Below are 22,277 nucleotides of genomic sequence, written 5' to 3'. Positions count from 1 at the left end.
CTCCCCATCTTCAGGACTGGAAAGCAATCTGAAAGTAATTGGGATCTTGTTGAGGGGGGTGGAAGTAACTATGAGGAGTCCTCCTCGGTTTTCCCAAAGTGGTTCCTGGTTTGGGAAGCAGGACTCTGGCTGGGTTTGGAGGCTATGCAAAGGGATCTTGGAGGCAAAGGGGCCCGGGTCCAGAGCACACTGCAGGAACCATCCAGTTGCGAGACCGCTTCAACTGCCCCAAACTCAAGGCTAAGAATTGTACTTTTGAGAGACCTTCACTCTTCTCCGTCAGAGAGCTCTGGGGCCCCAATAAAACCCCCAGGATCCTCCAGCACTGAGCCAGGGCAGTTCAAGAGGTCTCAGACTGGGTTAGTTCCTCGGTGTGCTTTGGATCCCTGGTGCTACAAAATGCCTTTGCAGACCGGTTTCCAGACTGATATGGCTATACCTTGGGGTTTGAAAAGAGAGGAGAAAGAAAGAAAGAAGAGAGAGAGAGAGAAAGGGAGGGAGGGGGCAAGGCAAGAAGGAAGGAAGGGAGAGAGAGAAGAGAAAAGAGAGGGAGAGAAAGGAAGGGAGGAGGAGGAGGAGGAGAAAGAGAGACTCATTCGGTCTCTTGTGTTAACCACACACACACACACACACACACAAAAGCGAAAAGTAAGCCTCTCACAAATGGAAACATTGTGACCAAATGCACCTGAGGCAGTAGACTCAAGTCTTGGGAAGCTCATGCTGCCAACTTCTTTCTCCCAGTGAGTCTCAAAGGGGCACCAAGATCATCTTCCACACTCCTTTCCCGACCAACACAGCTATATCTTTAAATACCAAAAAATAAGTAAAGGTATAGGTGGGGGTGGGGGGGTGACAAAATGAAGACATGCCCCCTCCCCCAAGTCCCTGAGATGTCTGACCCTGCCATAAGTTTCCCTGCAAAAAGTGCGCGGCCTTGCAATCGCTTCAAAGCGCAGCTGAGGATGGAGCAGCCCAGTTTAGGCAGCCAGAGGGACGCTGCAAACAGAAAAGCAGCAACGGTTTGCAATGCAAGCAATTGGGGGGACGAAGGGGAAATCCCACGGGAGAAGGAACAGAATGGTTATGGGGTGCCCTGCCCTCCTTTTGCCCTCCTTCCTAGTCAGTGAGTGCAGCCTCCTCCGAAGCCCTTGTTCCCTTTCCATGGAGCCTTGTTGGTAAATCAGTGGTTAACCCATTCTCCTGATTGAAATGCAAATCCCTCTCTTTAGAGGCTGCCAAATGCGTTGTGGCCACGCTCGCCCTGCCCATCATCCCCAGCCTGGCTCCTCATTCCCACCCACCACCCCCCCCCTTCAAAAGACAAGGAGAAAAGGGCTGAGAAGTGTTGCCTTTCCATCCAACAAAGTGGTGCGATGGAAAGTCCTCCCCTGGCAAAAAAAGGCTAAGGCTGAAAGGGATCGATGATAGGGCGCAAGAAGGGAGGGATACCTTGTTTTGAAGGAGGAAGACACACACAAACACAAACACACAGAGAGACACGGATGCAGCCTGTCCAGTGATGGGAATCCAACTGGTTTCTCCCAGTTTTGGCAGAGTTTTGCGTCTTGCAAGGAAAAAGCGCAAAGACGCATCCTTTTTTTTTGGATAGGGCTCAAGAAGTTAAGGATCCCTTGTTTTTTAGCCCTTCACAAACAACATGCACAAACACACCAACAAATAAACACACAGTTGCATCTACCCAACGATGGGAATAAACCAGAACGATTTTTTATCCATCCTTTCCCAGTTTTTGGGCAGAGAGCTGAGTTTTGTTTCCTTGCGCCTTGAAAGGAAAAGGCGCAAAGGAGGGTCCTCTTTTGGATAGTTCAGGATCCCTTGTTTCGGAGCCCTTTCCAAACGACACACACAAATTCACAAACAAACACTATCCAATGATTGGAATAAACCAAAATGATTTCTCCCTAGTTTTTGGCAGAGAGCTGAGTTTTGTGTCTCTCTCTATTTTCTATTAAAATCTTGTCTTTTCCAAAAGTGTCAGGAGAGATATCAAGGGAGAAATAGGTGAAACAGGGACAAAAAAGGGGTGGAGAGAGAGAGAGAGAGAGAGAGAGAAAGAAAGAAAGAAAGAGTGATGGTGTGTGTGTGTGTGTGTTTTGTTTCCAATGGGTTTTGTGGCTTAAAAAACACATCCAGACACACACACACACACACACACACTCCATTGTGTCTTGCTCTTTGCAATGGTTTTCAATGCAGCTTCAAAAGGATGGGGGGGAATCGGAGCCTTTCGGATTTGTTGTCGTGTTCCAGCTGAGAAAATTAAACCCTAATACCTTCAGAAAAAGAGAGAAAGAGAGAGAGAGAGAGAGAGAGAGAGAAAGAAGAAGAAGGAGGGGAGCAAAAATAACTCTGAAGACTTTTCCTCCTTTGTAAAGAAATGACCTTTCCTTGCGTGATTCCGGAGGTAACCTAGCTGCGTAATTGTATTTGCGCTTGCAAAAAAGGCTGCCTCACAGTCCCCTTATTGGTTTGCAATTCCATTAAATATATTGCAGGAGCGCCTAGGTTAAGCTTGATTTAAATTTGCATACATTTTCATACGTTTAGCAGAAATAAAAGAAGGCTTGCAGCTACCCGAAAGTCATTAAGGCATTAAGTTGGCTGGCGAGGCAGATCTGGAGGGGGAGGAGGAGGAGGAGCAGGACCCTATATATATAGATATATATACACATATATCAATAAAAATAGGCAAGGAAATGAAAATATCGCCCTAAACAAGGTGAGCTTCTTTCCACTTCTTTCTTCTCTCTTTCTCTCTCTCTCTTCCCCTCCTCCCATTGCTTTGGCTTTTTACCCCCTAAACTTAGGATAAAACAAGGTTTGTGGTCGTTTTCTTTCTGCCTGAGTGTTTTAGGTAAGGAATCCTGGTTTGGTTTGCTTTCCAAAGCAAAGTGGTTCGGATGCAAAATCCTTTTGTTGCTTTGCTTTCCAAAGCAAAAGTTGCAATCCATCGAGCTATCGATTTCTCACTCTCTTAAAGTTGGGAAAGTTTGCTATCTATCTATCTATCTATCTATCTATCTATCTATCTATCTACCTATCTATCTATCATCTATCTATCATTTATCTATCTCCTTGGCTGGTTCTTGGGATCAATTTCTTCTTTTTTAAAACTTGCTGTTTGTGGGAGGGAAAGAAGAACATACTTGGATTTGGAAAGCTTTGGAAAGGCACATGGATGAATCTCTAATGGAAGCGAGGTCTCTTTTCCTTTTATATCTAACATATCTAATATCTACAAATGGGATTTATATGAGGATAGATGGAGGAGGAGATGTTTGAAGGAAAAATGGGAATGAAATAATTTGGAAAGGGACATGGATAGGTCTGTAATGGAAACAGGACTGTATTTCTTTTTTTAAAGGGGGGGTATAGTATCTATAAATGGGGTTTATGTTTGGAGAGAAGATGTGAAGGGGAGATGTTTGAAGGACAAAATGGAAATGGAATTAAATGGGAAATGGAAATTTGGAAGGATTTAGAAAAGGACATGGATGGGTCTGTAATGGGAGCAGGGCTGTTTCCCTTTTTTAAAAAGGGGGTTATAATATCTACAAAAAGGTATTTAAATAAGGATCGAAGATGTGAAAAGGGAAGAGATGTTGGAAGGAAAAATGGAAATAAACCCATCCTTTCCAACGAACCAGTTGGAAACCGAATCCACTACACTTCTTGCAAAGAGAGCCAAGAGAAAGGAGAAAAACAAAAATGGGAGGAAAAGCCAAGTTTGTTCCTCCTATCCTGGGTTTTGTTTTTGAGGCCGCTTGAAAGGCTGCAATCCGAGGCAAGTTTTCCTGGGTCTGTGTTGGTGAGAGAGACCAGCCATGGGTCTGGATTTGCTGGCTGAGCAAGGACCCCAGGTTTGCCCCAAGCCTCCCGAAACCCCTTGGCATCAAGGCTGAGCAGGGGCTGTGAATCCGGACCCAGCGACTTCGGGGTCTGATGGAGGGGAGGGAAAACAGATCGATCCCAAGCAAGTCTTTGCCCTTCGAGAGAGATGGCAGCAGGAGGCAGCGGAGGCAGGAGGGGGGAGATCAGATGTTCCTTTCTCATTGGTTCTTTCTTTCTCTTCTACCCCCCCCCCCAAATTTTCCCTTGAACTCCTTTTGCCTTCCTTTTAATGCCCAAATCCCCCCCTTCCCCAGAAATCAGGGCCTCCCCAATTTGCATTTGTATTAATTATTTTGCATTTGGACCAGGATTCATTTGCAAGGTTTCAGCCTCTGTCTGTCTGTCTGACTGTCTTTCCATCCGTCTATCTATCTAGGTATCTATCATCTATCTATTTATATGTCTTTCCATCTATCTATCTGTCTGTCTATCCATCTATTTATATGTCTTTCCATCTACTTATCTATCCATCCATCCATCCATCCATCTCCCTGTCTGTCTGTCTTTCCATCTGTCTTTCCGTCTATCTGTCTGTCTGTCTGTCTGTCTGTCTGTCTATATTATAAAATTATATGCAATTGGACGGTCGAAATGCTCTCAGAGCACCAGTCTGATCTTGCAAACTAAGTAGGGTCCCCCTTGGTTAGTACTTGGAGGGGAGACCTCCCTGGGACGCTTGGCTCTCTTTCAGAGGACCCTGGCAAAACTCAGGATCCCTTGCTTAACATTACACACACACACACACACACACAGTGTTGTATTATATATATATATATATATATATATATATGTAGACTCGAGGGAAGGCAATGCCAAACCTCCTCGGAACAAATCTTGCCAAGAAAGCCCCAAGATTGACAACAACAAAAATATACGTATATAGTTTTACACACACACATTCATATACATATACGCACAAACGAATTTCAGATCGAACTATCTATATACGAAATTTGCGTGTGCATATACGCCTATGTCTGTGTCTGCCTGTGTATATATAACTTTTTACATCTATTTAAAGATATAGCTGTGTTAGTCTGTAGAGTCAGTCTGTAGAGAGACCTTGCATCACCTTTGAGAGTAACTGAAAGAAAGAAGTTGGCAGCTGGAGCTTTCCTGGACTAAAGTCTATTTCCTGATGTATATTCTTGTTGTGTGCCTTGCACACACACACACACACACACACACACACATCTATATGCAAGGCACACAACAGGAATATGCATCTGAGGAAGTAGACTGAAGTCTAGGAAAGCTCCTGCTGCCAACTTCTTTCTTACAGTGAGTACAGTTAGTCTATATATAGTCTCTCTCTCTCTCTCTCTCTCTCTCTCTCTCTCTCTCTATATATATATATATATATATATATATATATATATTGCGTGTCTTCAAGTCATTTCCGACCACTCGGGGGTTTGCCTAGCTATCAATGCCTTGGTTATTTTATTATTTGCCTGTTATTTTATATATGATGGACTTCCTCCTCGTCTCCCACTTTCTTTGCTTGGTTTGTAGGGAAGATGATATCCTCGATTCCTCTCTCTTCTTTTTTCCCCCTCGCTGCTCTTCTGGGGGCTGTTCTTTCTTTCTTTCTTTCTTTCTTTTCCTTCCTTCCTTCTCATTTCTTTCTTTCTTTCCCTTCTTTCTCCTTCCTTCCTTCCTTCTTTTCTTCCTCCTTTCTTTCTTTCTTTTCTTTCTGCCCTTAATTCCTTTCTTTCTTTCTTTCTTTCTTTCTTTCTTTCTTATTTCTTTTTCCTTCCTTCTCCCTTCTTTCTTATTTCACTTTCTTTCTTTCTTTCTTTCTTTCTTTCTTTCTTATTTCTTTTTCCTTCCTTCTCCCTTCTTTCTTTCTTATTTCTTCTTCTTCCTTCCTTCTTCCCTTCTCTCTCTCTCTCTCTCTCTCCTCCTCCTCCTCCTCTTCCTCCTAATCCTCTGGAGAGGGTCTCTGTGGCCCATTCCTGTCACTCTAACTTCCCGAGTGTAACAGATGCTGCTCTCGGAGCCCCTTTCTGCTCCTGGCTCCCATTCAGGGCCGCATACTTCTCCCCAGGAGCCGGGTTTCCATAGCGAGAGCCATAAAAGGAGGGCCGCAGACGCAAAGCCATCGCCCCCGAGAGAAGAAAAGCCCCCCATTCAAGAGCCCGACCCCGAGCGACAGGAGAGCCCCCCACTCCTCCTCCTCCTCCTCCTCTTTCCCCTTCCTCCTCTTCTCCTCCTCCTCCTCCCTCTTCTTCTTTCTTACAAAAAGGACACGCTGCAGAGAAACTGTTGCAAAGGCTTGGACTTATTTTTCTTCCCCTCTTTCCTCCAGGAAAAAAAAAGACACAGAAAGAGAGGGACATTTATTTGCTTACTGATCTATTTATATTTATATTTATATTTATTTATTTATTGTTATTTATATTTATATTTTTATATGTATATTTATTTATTGCTTATTATTTATATTTATATTTATATATTTATATTTATTTATATTAGTAACGTTTCCATTCACATTTATTTGTTTATCTTTATACTTTCTGTCTCTTTCCATGATTCTGTCCCTTGAAAGTGTTGTAACCCGCCTTGTGGGTGGCAGTTTGGGGCATTTTACATACATTAACATTAACATTGTTTTGCAGTTCTATCTTTGACTGTGTGCCAGTTGTTTCTGCAGCGCTGGACAATTTGTTTATAATTATATATATATATATAATATTATATCGTTAGATTGGATTTAATGTCTCTGCAAGGATTGTTTCTGGAAAGGGCCATGCAAATTTATGGCCGTAAACAGATTATGGCCATAATCATAATCATAATCATAATAATACCGATGATAATAATAATAATAATAATAATAATAATATAAATCCTGGAAATAAATAAATAAATAAATAAATAAATATGTATATATGTATTTATTCTGGGAAAAGACACCTCCCCCAGACTCTTCCTTGAAAGGTTGGTGGAATTGTGGGGTTCCCCCTATTATTATTATTATTATTATTATTATTTTCATTTTCATGCCGCCTTTCTCCCAGAAAGGGACCCAAGGCGGCTCACAAATATAAAACATTTTGAATGCATATTGCAATAAATTTATGCCCCCCCGCACACATCCTTCCTTATTATTATTGTTATGCCGCCACACACACACACACACACACTTCATATATATATGTGTGTGTGTGTGTGTGTTTTCATTCATATATAACAAATCTGTGTTTTTATTCATATATATATATATATATATATATACACACACGTGTTTTAGTCATACACACACACACACACACACACACACAAGAGTGTGTGTGTTTTCATTCATATATGGATTCGGGATGATCTTGTACTTAGCTATGGCTCCATCCGCACTGCCGAAATGATCCATTTGGACACCACTTTAACTGTCCTGGTCCAATGCTATGGAATTCTGGGAATTGTGGTTTGTTGTGGCGATAGAGCTCTCTGACAGAGAAGGCTCAATGCCTCTCGGAGACACCTTCCAGAGGATCCTAGACCAAGCAGATAAAACCTTCCAGGTGTGTTGGACTGCAATGCCCATCATTCTTAGCCAGTGTCACTGGGTTTTGCATTTTTTCCAAACTGCACCACTTTAACTCCCATGGCCAACTATGGAATTCTGGGATTTGTAGTTCGCTGACATCTCTAGCCTTCTGAGCTCTGGTGCCACAACCAAGGACGAACCCCAGGATCTCGCAGTTAAAAGCTGTGCCAAACCTCATTATTACTACAGGCTGCATCCGCACTCGAGAAATAACCCAAGTTAGCCCCGATTTAACTGCTCTGGCTCCATGCTATAATGCAATCCTGGGAAGTATAGTTTTGTTTTTGTTCCTTTGAGACATTTGAGCCTTCTCTATCTGGTGCCACAACAAACTAAGTCCCCAGCATTTCATAGCATTGAACCAAAAGGGATCAAACTGGGTTATTTCTGCAGTGCAGACACAGTCTGAGTCCTCCCAGGCATTTCGCCTTCTTCTCTGTCAGAGAGCGCTGGTGCAGAAATAAATAAATAAATATAATAATAATAATAATAATAATAATAATAATAATATTGTTTGTACCCCGCCTCTCCCAGTGGATCAAGGCGGCTTACATACTTCCCGGACCCCTTTCTTTTCCTTTCCAGGGGGGCAGTTTTGACTGGGTTTAATCCAGCATGAAGACCCTCTCAGGAGGGAAGCCAGGCAGGTCTTGACCCCTGGAAAGAAACTCTCCCTGCCTTTGGCCCAAGTTCACTTTGGAGGCAGAGCTTTTTTGGGGGGGACACAAGAATCTCCCCCCCCCTTGACAAAACAGAGGAGGAGGAGGAGGAGGAGAAAAGGCTGGAGGAGGCAGAAAGGGAAAGGGTTTGAACTGTTTCTTCCACCCAGAAAGTGGTTTCTCTGGTTTCCACTTTCCCCCTGCACTCCTTTTTTTTTTTTTTGGGGGGGGGTGTCTTTCTCTCTCCCTCCCCCTAAAAATAAAAGAAGAAGAATACAATAAAGAAATAATAATAATAATAATAATAATAATAACATATCTGCCAGGGAAGGCGAGGAGAAGGGGAATGAGCAGAAATTAGTGTCCCTTTTGAAAGAAAGAACGAAAGAAAGAGGGAGAAAGGGAGGGGGAGATTTCTGCTTGGGAGGCTCAAGGCTGCAAGGGAAAACCAATGGGGGAAAAAAGAAGCCCCCCCCCATTACAGAATTCTCCTCCCGCCCCCCTTGCCAACCTTTAAATATTGATGGGTTTTCCTGACTTTCAACGAGACGGAGAGGGCTTCGGGGAAGTGGGAAAGAAGGAAGGAAGGGAGGGAGGGAGGAAGGAAGGAAAGAAAGAAAGAAAGAAAAGAAAGAGGGAGGGAGGGAGGGAGGGAGGGAGGGAGGGAGGAATCAAGGAAGGAAGGAAGAAAAGAAAGAGGGGGAGGGGGGAAAGGAAAGGAGGAAGGAAAGAAAAAGGAAGGAGGAAAGGAGTGGTGAAGGAAGGAGGGAGGGGAAGAAGAAAGGGAGGGAGGAAGGGAGGAAAGAAGGAAAGAACGGAGGAAGGAAGAAAAGAAAAGAAAGAGGGAGAGGGAAGGGAGGGAGGGAGGGAAGAAGGAAGGAAGGGAGGAATCAAGGAAGGAAGGAGGGAAGAAAAGAAAGAGGGGGAGGGAGGAAAGGAAAGAAGGAAAGAAAAAGGAAGGAAGGCTTCTTTTCCCCCCTTTGCCAAAGGAATGGGAAGGTAAAACCAAAGGAGTAAGAAATCCCTCACCCCCACCTTCCGAGACCCTCCTCTCAGCCTCCCATCCCTCCCTTTCTTCTCCAACCCGTGTTGGGTCCGTTCTCACGTGCGGCGTTTTCCCGTGTCTTCCTTTCCAGGCTCTAGCCTGTCGATTTCTCGGGGTCCTTTCTGGCTCTTTCGATGCCCCGCGTCCCTTCCTTCCCCTCCGATCATTTTTACTTACACGGGCAGCATCCATACGGGAGGGATAACCCGGTTTGACACCGCTTTAACTGTTACGGTTCAATGCCCATGCAGAACCCAAATGCAAACAGTAACGTCTTCAGGCCCAGATAAGTTAAAAATGCCAAACATTGGTAAAACAACGAATAATGCATGAATAAAAAAAACACAATTGAAGGCACACAACAACAACAACAACAACAACAACACAGAGTCGAATTTAATATAAAGCATTTAATATAAAATACCTAAATAATATTTGGGCAGGAGATGAAAATGCAAACCATTTTGTTGTTATTGTTGTTGTTGCTGCTGCTGCTGCTGCTTAGATTTCTTGTTTCCAGCTTTTTAAAACGGGGATCTATTTATCCGCTTTCTAAAGCGAGTCCCCTGATTTTTTGAGTCCACACTGCAGAAATAATCCAGTTTGAGACCGCTTCGACTGCCCTGGCTCAATGCTAAGAAAGTCTGGGAACTATAGTTTTGTGAGACAATAAACTACACAATCCCAAAGACACCTTAGACTGAGCCAAGGCAGTTAAAGCAGTCTCAAACCGGGTTATTTCTGCAGTGTGGACTGGACCTCAACTAAACTCATGTTTTTTAGTCATGCACGAAACAGAGGATGGTTTGGAATCCCTCCTGGACAGAAAGTGGGAATGTAGGACACGTCCTGGGAAAAAAGGAGGACGCCTGGACACCCTGCAAATGGGACTCTCAAGCTCAAGTTGCAATAGTCCTACTGGGTTGCAAGTCCCATTATCCCCCCTCAAGGTTCAATCCCAAGAAAACTGCAGCTTTGGGATGATGCCTAGCTGGAGTTAATGCTCTTTCCTCAAAGACCTCCTTTTTCTTTCCTTGCCTTGCAGACCTCCATAAATCTGCAAAGGAGATGAGAAAGGGCCAGAAGGAGGAGAGGAGGAAGGGAGGGGAAAAGGGATGGATGATGGGGGGAATAAAGCCCCTTTCTTCCAACCAAGACCCCCAGACAATGGCTCTTCCCCCAGACAAAAGCCACCAAAGAATTGCAACGTTTCAGGGATTCGCCTTCTTCTTTTGGTGGTTGTTTTGACTCCTTGGTTGCATGGTTTGAACTGGGCAGGTCTTTAAATTAATGCCCTTCTGGGGTTCTGGGGGGGCTTTATAAGGAGGCCATGGCTTCCTCCTGTCCTGTCTGTAGATGGAGGACCCCCCTTCTTCCAAAACCCTCCTGCCCTGCCATCATGAGGACTAGCGCCCTATAAAGCGTATTGGAAATAGGGTGCCTTCAAGGAGCACCTGGGATGTCTGCCATGGCAGGTGTCCTTCTTTGATGATGATCATGACACCTGCCACCACACACAGCCAAGGTGTGCCCTGAAGGCACCATTGCAGATTGATGGAGGTGACTTAAAGGTACACAGTAATAATAATAATAATAATAATAATAATAATAATGCATCTGAGGAAGTAGACTGAAGCCTAGGAAAGCTCATCTGCCAACTTCTTTCTTTCAGTGAGTCTCAAAGGGGCTACAAGATCTCTCTCTCAATAATGATGATGATGATGATGATGATGATGATGATGATGATGATAATTGTGCCTTCAAGTCATTTCTGATCAATGGAGTTTTCTTGGCATGGTTTGTTCACAGTAGGTTTGCCATTGCCTTCCTCTGAGGCTGAGAGATGGTGACTTGTCTAAAGTCAAGGAGAATGCATTGTTGTTGTTGTTTGTAAACGTTACTCAGTTACTCTTTCGTTACCTCTTCCTGTTTTCAGACCCCCCCCCCCCCCCCCCCGTTTAGTCCGGAATAAATGGATTCAGGCTTACAGGTTGCCATCCTATACTCAAGGGGAATATGCCAATTTGGTCTCCCTGGTGCATCTACACTGCGGAAATAACCCAGTTTGAGCCTACTTGAAATGCCATGGCTCCATCCTACAGAATCCTGGGATCTGCAGTCTTGTCTGCAAAAAGGATTGGCAGGGGAGGCTCAAGACCTTGGAAAACGACAACTCTCAGGATGCCACAGGGCTTAGTTTCTATAGTGTAGATGCACCTTGCCTTCATCTTCTCTGATGCTCCAAAAAGGGATCTATCTAGACTTCTCTCCAAGCAAGGGCTTCTTGGGCTAGGCTTAACATTTATTTTGCTTCTGCAAACATTTTTTATTTCCTTTCCCTTCTTTCCTTCCATTGTATTCTTTCCTGAACAGTTTTTGGAAAGAAGGGCTGGCAAAGATGGCTCCATCCTATAAGATCCTGGGATTTGTAGTTTTGTGAGGCACCAGCGCTCTTTGGTAGAGGAGGCTCAAGGCCTGTAGTACTACAAATCCCAGGATTCCAGAGGATGGAGCCACAGCACTTAGAAGTGGTGCCAAACTGCATCATTTCTACAGCGCAGATGCAAGCTGGGAGCACAAAGGGATAAAGGGGCTAAATTCTGATTAAGTAAATCTTGGGTCTAAAACACACTGCAGAAATGATCCAGTTTGAGACCACTTTAACTGCCTTGGCTCAATGCTAGGGAACTCTGGAAACTGTAGTTTGGTGAGACATTTAGCCTTCCCTGCCAGAGATTTCTGGTGCCAAAGCAAACTCCAGTTCTCAGGATTTCCTAGCATTGAGCTGGCCAGTTAAAGCAGTCTCAAAATGGACTATTTCTGTAGTGTGCTTTGGACCTAAGCCTTGCAAGCAGGCAGAGAGTAACAAGGGAGTAAGGACCACTAGCTAGCTCTTTGGCTTTCTAAGTGGCTGCATCTATACTGCAGAAATAATTCAACTTGACCCCACTTGACCTGCATTGGCTCAATGCTAGGGAATCCTGGGAAGTGTAGTTTTGTGAGATATTGGGCCTTCTCTGTCTGGTGCCACAACAAGCATTGAGCCAGGGGCAGTTAAAGTGGGTCAAATTGGATCATGCCAGCAGTGCGGATGCAACCTGAGTGCCCTGGGCACTTCATTAGGACTAGAAACTCCCAATTGCATCCCTCCATCTATCCATCCCTCTCTCCATAATCTGCTTCTGGGAACTCTTTGAGACAGAGAGAGAAAAAAGACTAGTAGCAGCTAAGTAATTTGCCAGCCAACCTAGTGAATTAGGTTGCTCCCCTCTCCGTTTAATTCATGTTTTATAGTTGGTTTAGCCTTCTGATTTGATTGCCTTCGTAATGCGGGTTGCCTGCAGCTGCTGATGATACAGCCTTAATTCTGTTTTAAAGGTCATGTAAACATGCGCCTGTAGCAGAAGGAATGCAAATGCAACCCCTCTTCTCCTCCTCCACCTTCTTCCTTTATCACAGAGCTTCCCATTTGCTCCACAGCTTTGGCTTTGGCCTGGAAAAAATTAACAGGGGGGTACACATGTCACAACTGTGTAACTGCAACACACAGAGGGAAATACTGTCTTCTGGCTTGGCAGGAAAAAAAAGAGAGGTGAAGCAAGCCAACTCTTTGCACTGGAAGTGGAAACAGTCTCTTTTCACTAAATGTCACTGAGCTGGGATGGCTGTGCCTCTTTGGAACAGGGATGCCACCTTTTCTTCTTTTAGCCCGGCTCCTGTGCTTTTAAAAAATGAGATGGCGAACTGACCCATTCACACTAGAATCATAGAGTTGGAGGAGACCGCAAGGGCCATCCAGTCCAACCCCATTCTGCCATGCAGGAACTCTCAATGAAAGCATCCCTGACAGATGGCCATCCAGCCTCTATTTAAAGACCTCTAAGTAAGGAGACTCCACTACTACACAATTGCCATGTTGTGATTCCACTTAGGGCCAGGCTGGTGTAGTGGTCTGAGTGTTGGGCTATGACTCTGGAGGCCAGAGTTCAAATCCCTGCTTGGCCATGAAACCCACTGGGTGATCTTGAGCAAGTCGCAAGCTCCTCTGAACAAATCTTGCCAAGAAACCCCTGTGACAGCTCCTCCTTAGGGTAGCCTTAAGTCAGAATGACTTGAAGGCAGTCATTTACAACAGCAATGATTCCACTTTAACTGCCTAGCCTGTGAAAATTCTGGGCTAAGCAGTTTAGGCGGAGGTACTTACAATTCTCAGCCAGGGAACGCTAGCACCAGATGAACCTACAGATCCCAGGATTCCTTAGACTGAAGCCATGCCAGTTAAGTAGAAACATAGTGCTATAAAAGTGTAGCGGGAAAAGGTCCAAGCAAGAGGGAATGTGTGATGTTGACAGATTTTGCTCTTGTTGTTGTCATGAGGATAAAATCTGGAGGGGAGAAACTAATAAGAGAGCTTCTCTTCCTCTCTCATAGCACTAGAACCAGGGGGTCATCCAATGAAGCTCAATGATAAGAGATCCAAGACGGACCAAAGAAGATTCTCCCCGCAGCTGCAGAGTTAAATTCATTGCCCATTGGCATAGCCTTAAAGATAGGTGAAGAAAATGTCATTAGCCTTTTCATCATAAGATATCTGAACTGCTGACTGCATCCTTGTCCTAAATGTTGGGTTTAATAGCAGCTAAGGAGGCCACTTCCAAATGGTTTTTGTTTTCTAAACTGTTTGTAATGCTAATGTTCACCAGGGCAGTGCTTCTCAAGCTATCTGATATGGCAGACACCTCCAGTGCACCAGGGACTAGTATCATATTTATGCTATATTATTATTATTATTATTATTATTATTATTATTTGGATTTGCCTAGTTTCCTAGAAACTTGCAGTGGACTAGTATTGGTTCTCAGACCACTAATTTGAGTAGCATTGAATTATGCTTTATCTTTCTAAACGCTCCCTCCTCAGTACTTGCAAAGATCATTGGGAAGCAAAGAGGAGGGAAGAAAGCAAAGAGACATTGTGCCTATCTAGCCTGAGAAGAAAAGAAATGTTCTTCTGTTAAAGCAAATATGGTACAAGTCCCATTCATTTCATTGATATGCACATTGTGGTATCAGAGCGTGCCATTCTCTACACACTGCCCTACAAGTAAGGTTCATTGGGACCTATGTCTGAGTAGGGTTGTCACTAACTTTATCATCTCTTGAGTCTGGGCTTGGAAATGTTTTACTCAGGCCTATTCCAAGGTAAGCATTTTCATGATTGCAGCTGTGCTGTACAGTTCTGCACATTGGAGTAAGTCCCGTTGGACACAAGGGAGTCTTACTTTTGCATAAACATACCCAGGAGTGAGCTGCAAGTCCTCCGGGAAACCTAGCGGTTGCTTCTTCCAAATAAGTGCACAGGATTGTCATCGCAGAAAACTCTTACACTTGAGAAAATGTATGAGCCCATCTACAAATGCCATAATTACTCGTTGTTGTTTTGAGAAGAAATTCTCAATTATATCCCTACATTATCTGTGTATAATGGTAATAGTAGTAGTAATAGTAATAATGTTATTTTCTGTGCAAAACAGTGTGACTTTTGCATATAATAAATCTTGTACTGTGAAGACTTTTGTCAGTCCAGGATTTTTCTCATCAAGTTTCCTAGCTTTTAACCCTTGAGAAACCCATTTTCTAGCCCTTTCCCTCCCAGAAAGCTTGAAGTCCCAAAACCACGAAGACTGGAGCATGGTTAAAACGTTGCACTAGGACTGGGAAGATGCTGGGTGTATTTACACTGTGTAAATAAAGCAGTTTGACACCGCTTTGAGTATTGTAGTACTGTACCATCCTATGGAATAGTGGGATATGTAGCTGTGCAAAGTCTTTTGGCTTCTTTGCCAAAGGATGCTGGTGCCTCACAAAACTACAGATCCCAGGATTCTGTAGGATGGAGGCATGGCAGTTAAAGTGGTGTCAAACTGCATTATTTGTACAGTGTAGATGCACCTCCTGGTTCAGGTTTTCATTCATTCCTAAGCATGCACTGCCTGGCTTTGGCTACCTTGTTCTCTCTCATCCTAAGCTATCTTGCAGAGTCACCCCAAAGGTCATATAGGGCCCAAATAGACAGGCCAAAATAATGCTGCTTTGGAGGTATGCTGTTTTGGAGGTATGCTGTTTAAATGATGCTGCACCTTAAGAGGCCAGAAGCTGTGCCAAAGCCATGCTCCAGTCCTAAGGGCTGGAGCACAGCTTTGGTGCAGCTTCTGTTCTCTTAAGATGTGCGTGTCATTTAAACAGCATATCTCCAAAGTGACCCAAAGCAGCTTTATTTTGGCCTGTCTGTTTGGGCCCATAGAGCTCCCTGATGCAAAGGTTGACTTGAAGAGCAACCCAGCTTCTGCTTAAAACTCTTAAGGAAGAACTGTGTCACCTTCTGAGCTACTCTCTTCTACAATGGAAGAGCTCATGCAACCCAATAAATAAAATCATACACAACCTGTTCTAGAGGCAGGTACGCTTCTATGTTTTCCTTTCTTTGTTCCTTTATAACTCCCCTGCATGCTGAAGGCAGATCCAATTTAAAACTAGTTGGGGGTCATTGCTGGTAGCTTATGGTGCAAGCTGGCATTTCGCCAGTCTACCATTAAGCCTGTGGCTGCATGTCCATCATTAACCCTATTTTCGGGGGTTATAAACGCAGCGATGCAGAATTTGCTCCAGGCAAAAAGAAGAAGAAAAAGAAAAGCTTTTACTATAGCTCAGCTTCAGACCCTGGGGGTAGCCTTCGTGCAAATCAACCCAATTTGGTTTTGTCCAGGTTTCCAACCTTTGTAGGGGAAAAAAAGAAACCCCAAAAGAAGCACGCTGAAAGCCGCCATTGATTTGGGACTCCTTTTTGTGCGCTTGATGGAGTTTACAGAAGCAATGGAGCTGGGTGGGAAATGGGGGGAGAAATGCCTCCCGAATAGGACTTGAGATCTGGGACTTTTAATCCCCGAATTTGCAATGAGCCCAGTTTCTTCTGCAGAAACTTACCAAGGTGGGTTAGTTATTGGGAGGGCATTCCTCTTCTTGTGTGGGGAGAAATGTTATGGTCAGCTACTGCAGGGAAAAATGAATGGGAAACTAGTTTATGATTTATTTATTTATTGCAAGGCCTTCTAGGCTGCCTTTAAGGGTAAAAGCTTTCCGGAGGCAGCTTCCCAAAAGTGCAAATAACGGCAGAAGTTCAAGGCAATAAAACATTTTGCAAAAGTGTGCTTCAGCAAGCTGTTTAAAATTCCGCTCCAGAAGGGAATTTTTTTGAAAGAAGAAGAAGAAGAAAAAGCCAAGAAAAACAACCAGCAGGAATTCAGTAAAAGACTTCTCTTATAATAAAACATTTGGGTTTGGGGGGTCTTCTTAAAAGAACTGTGGATTGAAGGGGCATGTTGCACCGCAGTTGGGAGTGCATGCCACTGGTAGAAGGGGCTGACTGTAAAAAAAGAACTTTCTCGTGTGCCTGAGATCCTTATTGCTCTCAGGCTGCATCTGCACTACAAAAATAATCCAGTTTGACACCACTTTAACTGCCTTGATTTAGTGCTATGGAATTCTGGGAATTATGGTTTGTTGGGGCACTAGAGCTCTCTGTCAGAGAAGGCTAAATGTCTCACAAAACTACAATACCTAGAATTCCATAGTACTGAGCCATCAAACTGGACTATTTCTGCAGTGCAGATGCAGCCTCACTGATGCAGGCAGACATACGAATGAGAACAGTCTCAGTTGCTGAACTTAAAACCTGGGTAGAATGATATGGATGGAAGTATCCCTTCAAAGAACTATGTCCCAAACTGCTGAAAGCAGGGGTGAGCTAGGATGGACATCCAGATGTTGCTCGACTACAACTCCTATAAGCCCTATTGTTGACTGTGCTGGCTAGGGTTGATGGGAGTTGTAAGCCAACAACATCCACATGGTTGTAGCCCTGATTTAAAGCTTTAAAAGTAAAAGTAAAAGAAAAGAAAAAACCAGCAGCTGAGATTTGGCATTGTTAGATGTAGATATGATGAATGAGATCTGCTGTCATAGCTGTGTCTCCTAATTTGACCTCTTAAAACCCATCCCAGGCCACATTTCCACTTACAGATAAATTGGTGTGTGAACCGAATCGATGGATCGATTCGACATTGGAGAGTGGTTCCCACTACATTTGCCCCGATCACATTTTCTGGCATCAAAATAACCCACTTGTGGTTCCCATTCATGAATGAATCAATTCAAAATGTTTTGGTTCCAGCTGGCTGAAGGGCAAATTTGAATAGATTCCGATCCGCTTGTGGTTCACACTTGTGTTGAATCGATTTGGTGAAGAAGATGCTGAAAAAAATCAGCATCAAAAAGATGTGGGTTAAATGGGTCTGGTGCATGGCCACCCTCACCGAATCGCTTCAGAGAATTGATTTAAGTGGGAACCAGGTCATTTGAACCGCTTCAAACCGAATTGTGATCCGATTTAAAAGGTAGCGGGAATGAGGCCTTAGAAGCCAGGTGGCCAACATCAACAGAAGGTATTCCAAAGTGCAGAGAACAATGCGATGAATGATGACATGCCCTTGTGGTCTTTTCCAACTTTATGATATAGAATCTTTCCACCAGTAACAGGATCCTTCAGGGCTGTTTGTTCCACGCTTCACTGTTGGAAAGGTTGCATGCCTCAGTGTTGAGTGCCCAACTCTCTGGGGCCTCCAAACTCCTTGGTTGGTGTGGCTGCCTGGTTTCTAAGATGAGCTTTGGAGAACACATGGTTGTTGCAATGGTACCACAATCGTAAATGTGAACTGCAATGTGTTGTGAGTCTGGCTTATGACATTGTAAAAAGCAGACCAGCCAGGATTTTAAAAACTTAAGTTCATGTATGATGCAAGAGCTCCGTCACATTTCTCCAAGAACCTAACCCCCATCATTGCATTTTGTAGTGGCCTAAAGTCCCTGGCATGTTTTTAAAGGCAGTCACACATACAGGCAGGGTTCCCATATCTTAGGGCTTGGTCCCTCTTTTCCAGGTTTCAGAACAAGGGGAAGCATCTCAGGACAAGAGTACTGCCCCAAAAAGAAACATTTAAAAAACTGCATGCAATAGCCCCTTGTTGTTCGAGGCTGCTCCAGCAACAGTAGAATCTCTGCAACCTTTTGTACACAAAGCAGGTATTTTACCACTCAGTTATGGTCCTCCACAGTAGTCCTAGAAGGCCTCAGGCAAAGGTCTTTTTCGTCACATACTATCCAGGACTGTTTTAACTAGGAAAACTAGGGACTTGACTTGGAATCTGGTTTTAAATGATTTTATAAAGTTTTAGAGTATAGTTTTAATATGATAGCTTGTTCTGCTCCCTTTTTTATTGTGTGTATGTATATGTGCCTTCAAGTTGCCTGTTGATTTATGATGACCCTATGAATTGCATAGGATTTTCTTAGGCAAGGAATACACAGAGGTGGTTTTGCTAGTTGTTTCATCTGCACCTGGTATTCCTTGGCAGTCATTCATCCAAGTACTAACCAGGGCTGACCCTGCTTAGCTTCCAAGATCAGCTACAATCCGGTGCCATTCGAATATTTATGCCCGTAACTTTTTAACAATATATATTAATAACCTTTTTATTACTAATTTTAATTAGTTGCTAGCAATTTAAATTTTAATGCCCATGCCACTTTGACTCCCATTTGAGAGAAAGACAGGATAAATAAAACTTCTGGCTGGAACGTAGGTACCCTAAGAACAGAATGAAAACTTCTTTCTCTTATCATCCAAAGGCTCCTAATTTGTAAGGTCTACCTTCCAACATTTCACAGATGAAAACCAGGACTTGTGTGGCCAGGCATCATCAGAGTTTGATCATGGTAGCCAAAGGCAAAGGAGGAAAAATGAGGACAAGGTGGACAAGCTAGTAAAGGCTGCAGCAGTTTGCTTTCGCATTTGGAAGGGCAAAACTCTGTCTTCTGCTCTCATCTCTCTTTTGCTGAGTGCAAACTATTTTTCCCCACTTTAAATTCAATTTGCAGCATCTAAAGTAAGCTGAAAGGAAAGTGGGAGGAGGAGAGAGAAACTGGGACATTTTATAAGCATCTGAAAAAATAGGGTGACATAGGGTTAATTGGGACTATCCCTGCCAAATCAGGACACTTGGAAGGATGGTCGGGTATCTTGTGCAGAAGAAAAGCCACTAGGAGGAACCAGCGTATGGTTTATTATAGCTACACAGATCTAGAATTAAAACACAACTGAGGGCTGGTCCATGTTTTGCAGATTATGGAGGTGATGGGGCTAAAGCTGAGTAGTGAGGCAAGAGAGGGAGGCTTTTTAATTTCTATGGACCTGAACGGACAGGCCAAAATAAAGCTGCTTCGGGTCACTTTGGAGACATGCTGTTTAAATGACACATGCATCTTAAGAGGTCAGAAGCTGTGCCAAAGCTGTGCTCTAGTCCTTAGGACTGGAGTGTGACTTTGGCAGGACTTCCGGCCTCTTAGGATGCATGCGTCATTTAAACAGCATGCCTCCAAAGTGATCCGAAGCAGCTTTATTTTGGCCTGTCTGTTTGGGTCCTATAATAGCCACCCAACCTCCTTGCTTTCCCCTAAGCCAAGCAGTACTGCAGTTGGACTTTGAGGCTTTCCAATTCATATACGGTTGTTTTTAAAATATGACTGGTTTTGAAAGCAGCTTGCAATCACGATTTCCTGAATCGGAATTGTGATACTGATGATGGCGTTTGTGTGGATGATGGTCAAGATTCTGCATAGGGAGACAGAGCATAAAGTTTTGCCCTGATCTGTGCATCCTCAGTCCTCACTCTTTTTCTGCAGGATTCATGTTCTTCCTCTGCCCCCTGTCCTTGTATACACTACTTTAACTGCCATGATTTAATGCTATGGTCTTCTGGGATTTGTAGTGTTGTGAGATGTTTAGCCTTTTCAACTACTTGTTTCCATGTTGTCTGGGGATTCTGGCAGCTGGAGTCCCAAAAGGCATGGCCCTGTTGTGGCCAGGGAGACTGGAGGCAGCCAAGAAGCATCCGGTTTCTCAACCACTTGTTTCTATGTAAACTGGGGATTCAGGTGCCAAACAATTATTTTTGTCCAAACTTCCATCCATGCCCAGACTTCCATGTAAAAGATAGAAGAGAAAAGGCAAGTGGATTAGGAAGGAGGAGGAAAAGAAAACAGATGTGGGTATAGATTCTTAATTACAAAGTTCACAGGTAAAATTCCCAGACTAGTATTCAAGGCAGCTTGCATGAATTAAAACAAATGCAGATAAAGGCATGTTCAAAGGGCTAAGTAAAGCAAACAGAAAGTGATAGTTAAAATGCCATTAAACTATCCATTGAATTAAATGTGTTTGAAACAAGCCCATTAAAAAGACAAAAATCAAAATCAATAGAACAACACGCATTCAAAGCCCTTGCAATCAATCCCTGGAAGGCTGCTGGAATAGAAAAGTTTGCACTTGCTGACGGAAGGACAACAAATCCCAGGATCCCACAGAATGTGGCCATGACAGTTAAAGGGGAATAATAGCGCTATAATTCTGTAGTGTGAATAGGCCTGTGGTCTACAGTCTTCTGCAAGGTATATTGTACATCTATTGAAAGTACAATTGACCCTCCTTTTTCATGGGGGGGGGGTCCGTTATGGACCCCCCACACCATGAAAATGGAGGGTCACGCTTATTCAAGCCCCATAGGCTCGAATGGAGCGCACGCCGTGAGTGTGGCAGGAATGCACACACTACTGCAAATAAAGGAGGTCACCCCTCCGCATATATGCATGCATTAGGAGGGGTGACTGTATATTTCTGAGTGTCAGTCTCTACATATAAATTCGCCTATGCAGTGCTTGTGAAAAGTGCTGGCTTCTTTTTTCCTCTTTCTTGATTTCTTTTCAGGCAACATATAAGTGGCTACTTATGGCAGCCTAAAGATCCGAAGGGATGTGAATACTGAGTGGCAAGTCAAGAAAGTAAAAAGTTAGCCACTGAATATTTTTGACTTGGAATTTGGAAAGGGATGTGGGATGAAAGTACCCTGAGGCTGCACCTAGACTGCAGAATGAATGCAGTTTGATACCACAACAACCTGGGACCTTTCCTTTCTCCTCCCACTGCGCCTCCTCCCACTCCCTCCAACTCTTCAGCACTTTAATAGGACACAGCCCTTTTCTGCCCAAAGGAACATGTTTGAGGAATGGTGGGGTCATGTGTCACCGGGTGTGATCTGTACCCCTTGTGCCCTTTTGGTGATGCCACTGGGTGAAATATTTAATGGGTGGAAACCTCTCCTGTTCCCAAGCCTACAGAAGATGGAGCAAACTCAAATGCTGTTAGTTGCTAGAGGAAAGAATGGAAAACTGAAATGAAATGGACTAGATTTGAAAAGAGCATGGCTGACTAGTTGGCTGGATTGTGTATGGCTGACCGGTAGGCTGGAACTCTGCACCAGGGAACTCACTCCATGCTCCAGGGTTTTACTGCAACTTCCATATGTGCATTTCTGTCTCTGTGTGGTATCGGCAATACTGGAGGGCTATGCTGGCTCATATTTAAGACGATAATGAAAAAAACAGCATGTCTTGAAATATTAGAAAGGTGTCACTTGGTATATGATCACTCAAGGCTGCTTAGAAGACACTGGAGAAAGAACACTGCATTGGTGCGCCTTCATGTGTCTCGTGCAAACATACCAGCAGGGCCAGGCAAATGTTTGAGAAGCATTCAAAAGGAATCTTCCTGCCTCACGTGCATTTGGGGATTGCTGAAGATCACACTCCTTTGCTTTTGGCAAATCAGTAGTGTCTTTTTTTGTTGTTCTCACTCAAAAACGTGCTTTTCAACTTGTCTTTCTGTTCAGCTTTCATTAAACCCCGCTGGTTTGTGGCTGACAATTTTATGTTTACCTGCAGCATGTACATACACAGAGAAAAGCCCTTCCCAACTGTATTTCTGCATTAGTCTTTATTTTCCCAACAGTCTTTTCCTTAGGTTCTTATTATCCCACAATAGTAGGATGACTCGCTGTCAGAAAGCAACAGTGGGAATAAGGGTTTCTGGTAATACTACCAATGTCATCAACCAGGCAACAAACAGAGATGGGTTTGATGCCTTTCACATGCTGGTG

The 22,277-nt window shown here is 43.7% G+C and overlaps 1 long non-coding RNA gene across 1 annotated transcript in view; it reads left to right on the top strand.

The window, feature by feature from the left end:
• The first annotated feature begins 2,689 nt into the window (after window positions 1-2,689).
• LOC149308833 (uncharacterized) overlaps window positions 2,690-22,277 on the top strand; it is an 81,989-nt gene continuing 62,401 nt past the window's right edge. The window contains exon 1 of the long non-coding RNA XR_016282062.1: window positions 2,690-2,743. This is a non-coding gene — a long non-coding RNA (uncharacterized LOC149308833). The remainder of the gene's footprint in view (window positions 2,744-22,277) is intronic.

This window comes from Sceloporus occidentalis, unplaced genomic scaffold, assembly GCF_023333645.1.
Source record: "Sceloporus occidentalis isolate IW3139 unplaced genomic scaffold, rSceOcc1.0.p SCAF_8, whole genome shotgun sequence".
Lineage (NCBI taxonomy): Eukaryota > Metazoa > Chordata > Lepidosauria > Squamata > Phrynosomatidae > Sceloporus > Sceloporus occidentalis.
The sequence above is the reverse complement of the archived record's forward strand: the minus strand, read 5'-3'. Positions and strand labels throughout refer to the sequence as shown.